Source organism: Triticum dicoccoides, chromosome 2B (assembly GCF_002162155.2).
Source record: "Triticum dicoccoides isolate Atlit2015 ecotype Zavitan chromosome 2B, WEW_v2.0, whole genome shotgun sequence".
Lineage (NCBI taxonomy): Eukaryota > Viridiplantae > Streptophyta > Magnoliopsida > Poales > Poaceae > Triticum > Triticum dicoccoides.
The window spans coordinates 166,575,025-166,586,515 of NC_041383.1; positions in this window are offsets into that span (position 1 = coordinate 166,575,025).

The following is an 11,491-nucleotide window of genomic DNA, read 5'->3' on the forward strand; positions in this document are numbered from 1 at the left end:
AAGATGAAATAACAGTCCTACCAAAATAAGCACGAAAGGTTGACACACGCAATGGACAAGCGATGACCGAGGTCACCATGTTTTAGCATAGGTAACATAGTGCTGCAAAGATGTAGACTTTGGGCACATAGTCACGACTCCATCATGTTAAAGCACCATAGTTCGAGAACCCAGATAACTATGAGAGTGTTGTTTCTTTTTATGCATTATGTCGGGTGAGAATATTCATGAATTGAATGCCTCCCCCTAAATATATGCCTACATCATGACAAGACATTAAATTCATGCATGAATGGGTACTAGATTTCACATAATATTGTCAAGCTCCAAGATACCAAGTTCACGCCTAAGTCGACAAAACCTTGCTTCATTCAAAGGTTTGGTGAAAATATCTGCCAGTTGCAAATCTGTACCAATGTGATCAATGTGAATATCACCCTTTTCAACATGATCTCTCAAGAAGTGATACCTAATATCAATGTGTTTGGTGCGGAGATGATCTTTGGGGTTCTCGGCAATATTGATGGCACTTTCATTATCACATAGAAGAGGCACATGTCTATAGGTGATACCATAATCCTTCAAAGTTCGCCTAATCCATAGTAACTGTGTTGCACAACTGGCGGCTGCAATGTATTCAGCTTCTGTGGTAGAGAGGGCAATACAGTTTTGTTTCTTCGAGGACCAACTTACCAAGGAGCGTCCAAGAAACTGACATGCACCAGATGTGGACTTACGATCCACTTTGTCTCCAGCCCAATCTGCATCCGTATACCCAATGAGATCAAACTTAGCATCCTTGGGGTACCATAGACCCAACTTTGGGGTGTGAACAAGGTATCTAAGAATATGCTTAACCGCCTTATGATGACTTTCCATAGGGAAAGCTTGAAATCTAGCACACATGCATACACTGAACATGGTGTCTGGTCTAGATGCACAAAGATAAAGCAATGAACCAATCATAGAGCGGTAAATAGATGGGTCAAAAGGAGTACCATTTGTGTCTTCAGTGAGAGCAATTTTGGTTGGCATGGGTGTCTTGCATGGACTAGCATCAGACATGCCAAACTTCTCTAGGATATCCTTGAGGTACTTTGCTTGAGATAAGAAAATTCCTTCTTGAAATTGTTGAATTTGAAATCCAAGAAAGAACTTCAAATACGCATTGAGTGACATTTCAAAATTCTTGGTCATTGAAGCCGCAAACTTCTTGCACAAATGAATGTTAGGAGAACCAAAAATGATATCATCTACATAGATTTGGCATAGGATCAAATCACCCTTGTCCCTCTTAGTAAAAAGAGTGGGATCGATCACCCCTCTCACAAAACCATCATCGAGTAAAAACTTCTTCAAATGATCATACCAAGCACGAGGTGCTTGTTTGAGGCCATACAAAGCCTTATGAAGTTTATACACATAGTCTTTGTGAATGGGATCAACGAACCCGGGTGGTTGTGACACATATACTTCTTATTGTAGAGGACCGTTAAGAAAATCACTCTTCACATCCATTTGATGTAATGTAAAACCATTGAAAGAGGCATAAGCAAGTAAGATGTGAATGGATTCAAGACGGGCAACGGGGGTAAAGGTCTCACCAAAGTCCAAACCTTCAACTCGTGAGTACCCTTGTGCCACTAACCTTGCCTTGTTGCGGATGATTACACCATTTTCATCTTGCTTGTTCTTGAAAATCCATTTTGTTCCAATGACGTTGTGCTCGATAGGTGGCCTCTTGACTAATGACCACACTTGGTTGTGTTGAAAACTGTTCAACTCTTCTTGCATAGCAACTAGCCAATCGTTGTCCATCAATGCATCTTGTACCTTGAGGGGCTCAACACTAGACACAAAAGATAAGTGAGCACAAAAGTTTGTCAAATGTTTACGAGTGACTCTACCTTCCGATATGCCGGTGAGAATTTTGTCAACATCAACACGACCGGCCACGCGAGGCATGATGGAGGTTAGAGTTTCTCGTGATTCAACTTCATGTCCATCATCCACGTCCTCAACATATGGATCATTAATGTGTGGAAGAAGATCTTCTTGTTCATATTGCATTTGTTGAGGTTCATCATCAATGATTGGAATTTCTTGTTCTTGCCCTTGGTGATGATCTTGTTCTTGAAGATTATCATGAAGAGGAACTTGATCATCTTCTTCTACTTGGACTAAGGGCATCGGTTGAGCAATAGGAACATGTGATGGTATGGGTGTTGAAGTAGTTTGATGATGTGTGAAGCTTCTATCTTCTTCTTCATCGTCATGAGGTTCTTGTTCCATAGGAAGAGGTGCACCAAGACCCATGGTCAAAATTTCTTGAGAAGAATCTTCTTCACCTACATCACGTAGATCAACTTGCTCCCCACGGGAGCCATTAAATTGATCAAATACCACGTCACAAGTTTCTACAACACATCCATTGGATTTGTTGTAGACTCTATAGGCGTGCTAGTTTTATCCATAGCCAACAAATATGCCCTCAATTGTTTTGGATTGAAATTTTCCTAACCGTTCTCTTTTGTTGAGGATGAAACATTTGCACCCAAATATAGGAAAGTACTTGACATTTGGCTTGTTCCCAGTTAGGAGCTCATATGGAGTCTTTTCCAATATAGTGCGGAGGAAGAGCCGGTTTGATGCATGGCATGCAGTGTTGATAGCTTCGGCCCAAAAACTATGTGGTGACTTGTATTCATCCAACATGGACCTTGCCATCTCTACAAGTGTACGGTTCTTCCTTTCGGCTACACCATTCTGCTGAGGAGTGTATGGAGCTGAATATTGATGCCCAATTCCTTCATCACTAAGGAATTCTTCCAAGGTATAGTTCTTGAACTCAGAGCCATTGTCACTTCTTATTGCCAAGATTTGTTTGTCAAACTTGCGTTGTGCTTGTTTGGCAAAATCAATGAAAGTGATCTCCGTCTCGTCCTTGGACTTGAGGAAAAACACCCATGTATATATTGAGTAATCATCAACAATGACAAGACCATACTTTTTCCCACCAAGACTATCCCATGAAGGAGGCCCAAAAAGATCCACATGAAGGAGCTCCAAGGGCCTTGAAGTAGACACAATGTTCTTGGGTGGGTGCTTTGATTGATGTTGCTTCCCGGCTATGCATGCACTACACACACAGTCTTTCTCAAAGGAGACATTTGTTAGTCCAAGGATGTGATCCCCCTTTAAGAGATCTTGAAGGTTTCTCATGCCGACATGGGCTAGCCGGTGATGCCATAGCCACCCCTTGTAGGCCTTGGCCATTAGACAAGTTGCATGGAATGTGCTCTCTTTCAAGAAATCAACCGTATAAAGGTTGCCATCCAACTCTCCAACAAAGGCAACTTCAAGAGTATCTCTCTTAAAGACTTTCACATCCGTTAGTCCAAAGAGTGTATCATAACCAACAGAAGCCAATTGGCCAACAAAAGGCAAATGGTATTTAAGGGATTGGACAAGCATGACATTTGCAAGAGACATGTCATTTGTGATAGCCACCTTGCCCAACCCGAGTACCTGTCCTTTTGAACCTCCACCAAACATAATGCTCATGAATGGTTGAATAGATTCCATGAAATCGTAGAGCAATTTACTATCTCCAGTCATATGATTTGTACATCCACTATCAATCACCCATTTCACTCCACCGGAGAAGTCAACCTACACACAATTAAGACTTGGTTAGAGGCACCCATTTTGCAATGGGACCTCTCAAGTTAGTCACAACGGTCTTAGGGACCCAAATAGCATAGAATCGGAATGCATTTCGAGGACCAACAAATTTTGCATAAACTTCTCCATCCTTATTCTTACGAAGTACATAGGATGGAGGCATGAACTCTTTTGCCTTGTTGAGAGTGGGCATGCCCCTTCTGGCCTTCCCACTAACAACCTTACCTTTCTCCTTGTGCCCTTCTCGTACAAATGTTTCCTTTGGAGGGGTTGTGCACTTTTGAGAGGACATATTCTTCTTGCTTGTGCTTGGGTCAAACCCAAGTCCCTCTTTGGCAAACACCTCATTGTGTTGGCTCAATATCTCATCAAGGTTCTTTTGTCCTTGAGCACATGTCATGAGACCTTTCTCGATTTGAGCCTTGAGAAAGCGATTTTCCTCAAGAATAGATGCTAGATCACTACTAGAGTTAGTAGTAGAAGAATCAACATTGATAATAGGGAAAGAGTAAGCCTTGGCTAGAGTTTCAAGATAAGTATGTTTGAGCGTCTCAAAACTCTTTGTAAGAACGGTGAGCTCTCCTTCCTTAGTCTTGAGAGACACGGATAGAAGCTCACAATCCTTAGAGAGAGAAGCATGAGACTTAACAAGCTTACTTCTATCATTCATCAACTCTTAGCAAGAGTCAATAGCCTTTTTCAAGGAGGCAAGATCATTAGTATGAACATCAATATTTGCACCAATTTTTAAGCATAGTTCATCATTCTGTGCTTCCTCATATTGGAATTTCCGCTCAAGGATTTCACATTTTTCCTTTTCCTCGGTGACGAGGGTTTCGAGTTCCTTAATGGTGATGGTGTGCTTACTCACCATCTCCATAAGCATGTGAAACATAGTGAGATTCTTTCCTTTGAGGGAGCACATGAACTTATTAAGTTTAGCAAGAATAGGATCATCTAGATCATCATCCTCATAGCTATCCTCCGCATCAAGATACTCATCACTAGGAGTAGAAGAAGTGAAAAGAGGAGGATTTGATCGTGGAGTTACCTTGACCTTGTCAGGAGAGCTTTGGTCCTCTCCATCTTCTACCACGGCCTTTGCCATTAGGCACTTGTGAGCGTTTCCCTTGTAGTCTTTCATGTAGTTGTAGATGACCACATCACCACTCTTGTTTACTAACCTCAAAGTGTTTTGAGAGTCTTGAGCAACTCCGGCAACACCACTAACATCATCCGGATCGGATTCTTCTTGAGCAACCATTGCTTTCCCATCTCCCTTCTTGAGCTTGGAGTTCAAAGGATTTGGCAACTTCTTCTTGGGAAAGGTCTTGGGAAACCTTAGTTTATCTTCTCTCTTCTCATAAGGGCACTCGTTGGATAAGTGGTTGGTTTCCTCACAGTTGTAGCATTTTATTACTTTCTTCTTTTGAAATCTTCCCTTGAATTTTCCCGCGCTAAACTTCTTGACAAAGAGAGCCATGTCTTCATATGAAGGGCCCTCATCGGATTCAATTTCATCACCATCTTCATCATCTTCTTCTTCTTCTTCTTCACTTTGCTCATCTTCACATACATGCTTGGCCTTCAATGCAAGATTGATCTTTGATGATGGGGTACCATGCATGGCAAGATGTTTTGTGGCATTAGCCTTTGACTCTTCAAATAGTTGGAAGGTGGATATGATGTCATCTGTAGTCATTTCCTTGAAGGTATGGTCTTGTCTTATGTCCCACACCCTTTGATGGTGATATGGGGCAAGAGCATGAAGCAACTTATCCACAAGGAATCACTTAGTCATGTTGAATCCATCTTGTGTCTTGTCACACTCACATGTCTCAATGTCGGCAGTGAGTCATGAGACGCTCATGGAGTTGATTTGGGGTTTCACCTTTCTCCATACAAAAGTTTTGCAATTGCCCCTTGGCAATTTCATATTGAGCACTCCGGAGGGTAGAGGTGCCAGTCTTGGATCATATAATACTTTCCCATAGTTCCTTGGCACTTGTGATGTGTATGAGCGGTCTCCTTTGCTTTTCATCCACACCTCTCCTTATACACATGATTGTAGTGTCATTGAGATTATTTTCATAAATTTCTCTTGGTGTAGGGTTCTTTGGATCAACCACATGATAACCATACTCCATGATCTCCAGCATCTCATCATTTCCATGTCGAAGATGATCCTGCATAGCAACTCTCCACAAAGCAAAATCGGAAGTGGCACTAAGTAAAGGAGGTTTTCCTTGAGGATTATATCTTGGTTTCTCAACCTGAGGTCTTGCATAAAGCCAAGGGACACTAGCGTGTTCATTGCTAGGAGGTAGTTGACCAAGTGACGAAGCAGGCACAGTTGGCCTCGAAGCCGCACCACCCGAGAGTGGTGCAAGCACCGTGGATAACGTGGCTAATCTCATTTGGACCAAGGCCTCAAGAGAAGCATTATGCTCCTCCTTTTGCTTAGCAAGGGCCCATTCCAGATCCTCGGACGTAAAGGACTTGACTTCAGAGGAAGCCTTGCCTTTGTCCTTTGGATCTGCAACCAGGGGAGTCCCATCCGGGTTCATCTCGCTCTAGGGCGGTTAAACCACAAGAATAGAGCACGAGGATCTTATACCAATTGAAAGGATCGAGATGGACCTAGAGGGGGGTGAATAGGTACAATTACAAATTTTAATTATTACTTAGCAATTTTAGGCATTAATGCGGAATATGAAGGTGAGCCTAACAATTGCAAGTGAGTACTAAGTACTAAGAAAGTAACACAAGCACATAAGTAAGAGGGCACAATATGATGTAAGTAAGTGCAAAGAGACAAGTAACCACAAGTAGAGAATTAGGGTTAGGAATAACCGCAACTCCGGGAGACAAGGATGTATGCCGATGTTCACTTCCTTGGAGGGAAGCTAGTCACCATTAGAGAGGTGGATGTTACCACGAAGGCACACCAACGCCACGAAGGCTCACCCTATTATCCCTTTGAGACAACACCACGAGGTGTTTCTCAACCACTAGTGGTAGACCTTGGGGTGGTATCCAAACCCTCACAAACTTTTCCGAGCGTAATCACAAAGTTTGATTCCTCTTCGAAAGACTCCTACTGCCTAGGAGTCTCCAACCTCCAAGAGTAACAAGAACGATGGGGGAAAGCTCAAGACTTGCTCAAATCACGAATTCCTTTGGTGCAAAGAAGGAGAAGGAGTGGATATATCACTTGATTGGACAACTTCTCTCAAATGCTCTCAAATCCCTTGGGGATCTAAGATTTGGTGTGGAGGAGTGAGACAGAGTAAGAAATTTGTTCTAGGGTTTATTCAAAGTGAGTGTTCAACTCTCTCCCGTGGGGGAGAAGGGCTATATATAGTGTGAGCACAAATGTGGCCGTTGTAGTGTAAGTGAACGGGTAGGCCGGACATCCGGGCTAGGGGCCGGACATCCGAATTGGCAAAAGCACTCAAGGAACAAAGCAGAGGCAGAGCAGAAAACAGAGGGGCCAGACATCTGGGGCCCATGCCCGGACATCCGGCATATCAGGAAGGTCCGAACATCCGGCAGATGACCGGACATCCGGCGCGATCACTAAGGGGTTACAGAAACACAGTTGTTCCATGGGTAGCAGAGGCCGGACATCTGGGATAAAGCCCGGACATCCGGCGCAGCATGAGGGCCCGGACATCCTGCATAGAGGGCCGGACATCCGGCAAATGATACCAGCATAAGTGCATTCTGGATAGCAAGGCCCGGATATCCGACCTACAGGCCGGATATCCGCCGTGAGCCTGGACATCCGGGGTCAAGCCCGGACATCCGGCAGGCCAAAGACAGAACCATACCTGAGAATATAAAGATGGAACAATAGCCTAATTTGAACGGATGTTTGTGAAATGAGCAAGCCTTAAACTATCCCTATCGATCCCCTCTTAATAGTGCGGGATCCTATACTCGAGGAAATAAATATGAAATCAATTTTGATACTTCATCCTTGAATAAAATTACTTCGTATGCTCTTGATACACACACGACGATGAAACCGGGGACTAACACCTGAGATTTACTTAACAACCATTGTTAGTCCCCTACATGTATATTGTCATCAACATCAAAACATGATGTAAGGGCATGATTGCTCTTTCACCTACGCACTGCGCCGTCCCTCCTCCTTATAAATACTTCACCCTGCACGGTCATTATCTCTTCTCCCCTTGTTGTCCCTCTCAAACCCTAGCGCCACCGCTACCATCCGTCGTCGCCGGAGACGAAGTGCTTCGCTGCCGCGACCTCTCCGTCGTCATCTTCATGCCGGCCGCGGACATCGTCTTCTCCGCCGCTGCCGTAGTTGTCTTCCGCCACCAAGTTAGGGCACGGGAGATTGAACTGCTCGGCCTCCTTCCGCCTCGTCTAGCAGTTCTTTGTGCGGTAAATAAGACTCGCTTTTCACCGCTTATTTGATCTATTGAAACTGTCCACTTCTTCCAAAAGTTGTTTCTACACTTCCAAATCTATATCTTTGTGTTTCTGCATCTCATAACTTGCAAGTATGTTCACTTATGCATCACAACTAGTTAGATTCCTCACTTGTACTTATTCATGGATTCGTACAAATCTGGAACCAACTCACATCGATGAGTGAATGTCTTTGCGCTATGAGGTCAATGTCTTCAAACTGATTTATCTTCCGAATCTTAGTGTTATTCAAAATTTCTCCGCTTCCGTGTTATTCGGAATGAGTTTGTTAACAATACTTGATCAACCTTGTTAATGGATTCATTTTGATGATCATGAGATGGATGAAACTAGAAGGCACAACCTTCTGTACCCTCTTTTTACTTTCTGTTATTTGAAATAAATAAAGCAAAAATAGTATTATATGTCTGTTTTTTGAATTATCCGTGCAATGAAAAATATCTCAAAAATAAAAGTGCTCCAAATGCACTGCAAATTTAGTATGATTTTTTATGAAATATTTGAGGATTTTAGGCACTGAAATCACTACAGGAGGGGCAAGCACCACGCCACGAGAGTGGAGGGCGCGTCCACCCCCCTTGGGCGCGCCCCCCTGTCTCGTGGGCCCCTGGTGGCCCCTCTCTACTTATGCCAGCACCCACACGCTCCATCTTCTTCCCAAAAAAATCCCCATCCAGCTCAAGCACGAGTTCTAGCTCATTTTGCTGCAATTTTCGATCTCCTTGCTGAAAGCTCCATTCACAAAACTACTTTGGAAGATTGTTGCTTGGTATGTGACTCCTCCATTGGTCCAATTAGTTTTTGTTCTAGTGCTTTATTCATTGCAAATCCTTGCTGCCTTGGTGACCCTGTTCTTGAGCTTGCATGTTAAATTTATGAGGTCCCAAGTAATTCATATGCATGATATAGGCTCTAGGCACTTGTAGGAGTAGTTGCTATCGATCTTGTTTAGTTGTATTTACTTTTATCTTGAAGTTACTAAAATTTCAGAAATTTTCAGAAAATGTTAAAGAGATTTTTGAGGGGCTCTTCTAGCCAAGGCTCCCAGGAAAAACAAGCTAAAGAGAAGGAAAAGGCCAAATATGATCTTCCTCGCATAGCGGAAATACGGCCGTGTGAATGGCCATGCGATAATTTCTTGGGAGAAGCTGGAATTCATGAAGACTTTTATTCTTTGATCGACAACGCAGGCCTGACCGATTTCCTCCATGACCGGATCGATCAGTATCTCTTACTTACCAATACTTTCATGCAAAACTTTGATTATTATCCTAAGAAGTCACCGCCTTCAGTATCATTTCATTTATTATGATGAATTCAGGGAAATGTCTTTACGTGATTTTTGTGCGGTATGTAGGATACCCTTTGAGGGAAAATTAGAGGAACCACATCCTAGGGATGTGGATGGCTTTGTTAACACTATCACTGTAGGGGATCCAAGGAAGGGATCCGATGCGAGAATCTCTAGCATACACTTTCCTGTTTTACGCTACTTTGCCATATTTGCTAGTAGATGCTTGATTGGTCATGGAAATAGTGGAAACTTCAGTGTCCCAGATATTATTATTCTATTCCATGCCTTGTTTGGTGATAACAGTTTTAGTATGGGTGTCGTTATTGCTAAACGTTTACACCTGAATCGTACAAAAGGCCCCATCTTTGGAGGTATCTATGCTGCACGTCTTGGTAGACATTTTGGGGTACCTATTAGGTACTATGAGGAAAAGGAGACACTTTTGCCTTCTTACATTTTAGATTACAGGAGCATGGTAGCACACGATTTTATTGTTCAAAATGATAATAAGACGCTCTTGTATAACTTGAGATTTAATAAGAAACACAGTGAGACTATTATTCTGCCTGCACCTCTGTTGTTTGATTTGACTGCAGATAAATTATCTTGTCACGCCAGAAGCGGTGTACGCTCATCGAGGCCAGGCATCCAATCCAGAGCCTGAGCCAGAGCCGGAACCTTCACCGGACCCTTACTGTGCATCATCTTTTCAATGGGGTCCGGAGGAGACGGCCAGCCCATGGTATCCTGATTACACCTCTCAGTAAACCGGGAAGAGTAGCCGCTACCCATGGCCATAAACCAACTTAGGCCAAAAGCCTAAGCTTGGGGGAGTACGTATTTCTCACAGACTTTACATTCTTGTTCACACACTATTCTAGTCGTCGGTGCTCATACTCTTTCATTGTATTATCCATGCTAGTTTAATTTTCTTTTTCTAGTTTTCTTCTTGTGTGTTTGATAAACCTTAAGAAAAAACAAAAAATTAGTTACCTTAATTTCCATGCTTGTAGTAGAAATTAAAATGAAAACTCAAAAATATTTCTCGTTCTTCTTTTACTTGTTGGGAGCTTTCCCGTGTAAATAGTTTTATTTTCTTTTCTTTTCTTTGAGGGTCAAGAGTAGAAGACCATATTGAAAATGTTTAGTGGCTCTCATATGCACGATTGTTTATTTAACTTAGAGCCCATATTACCTTGTCTTCTCTCTTGGGTTGAATGCTTGCATATTCCAGCTTAGTCCAATGCACGTGCACTCTTATTATTATACACATCATTCGGTCGTGCGAGTGAAAGGAAATAATGATGATATATGATGAACTAATTGAGATGAGAAAAGCTGGTATGAACTCGACCTCTCTTGTTTTTGTAAATATGATGAGTTCATCATTCCTGATTCAGCTTATTATGAAGTAAACATATTTGCAATGACATTTAGAGATTATAGTTGCTTGTGCCATGCTTGATTAGCTATGAGTTGTAATGATTTACCTTGCATGCCAACATGCTATTAGAATGATTATGATGGGGTATGATGGGATGGTATCCTCCTTTGAATGAATTGAGTGACTCGACTTGGCACATGTTCACGCATGTAGTTGAAACAAATCAACATAGCCTTCATGATATTTATGTTCATGGTGGATTATATCCTACTCATGCTTGTACTCAGTGTGAATTAGTTTTAATGCATGTTTATGACTGTTGTCGCTCTCTCAGTTGGTCGCTTCCCAGTCTTTTGCTAGCTTTCACCTGTACTAAGCGGGAATACTGTTTGTGCATCCAAACTCCTTAAACCCCAAAGTTATTCCATATGAGTCCACCATACCTTCCTATATGCGGTATTTACCTGCCGTTCCAAGTAAATTTGTATGTGCCAAACTCCAATCCTTCAAATGAAATTCTGTTTTGTATGCTCGAGCAGCTCATGTTTCAGCTAGGGCTGCCTATATCTTCCATGCTAGGTGGGTTATTCTCAAGAGGAGTGGACTCTGCTCCTCATTCACGAGAAAGGGCCGGTAACCGGGATGCCCAGTCCCATGATCCAAAA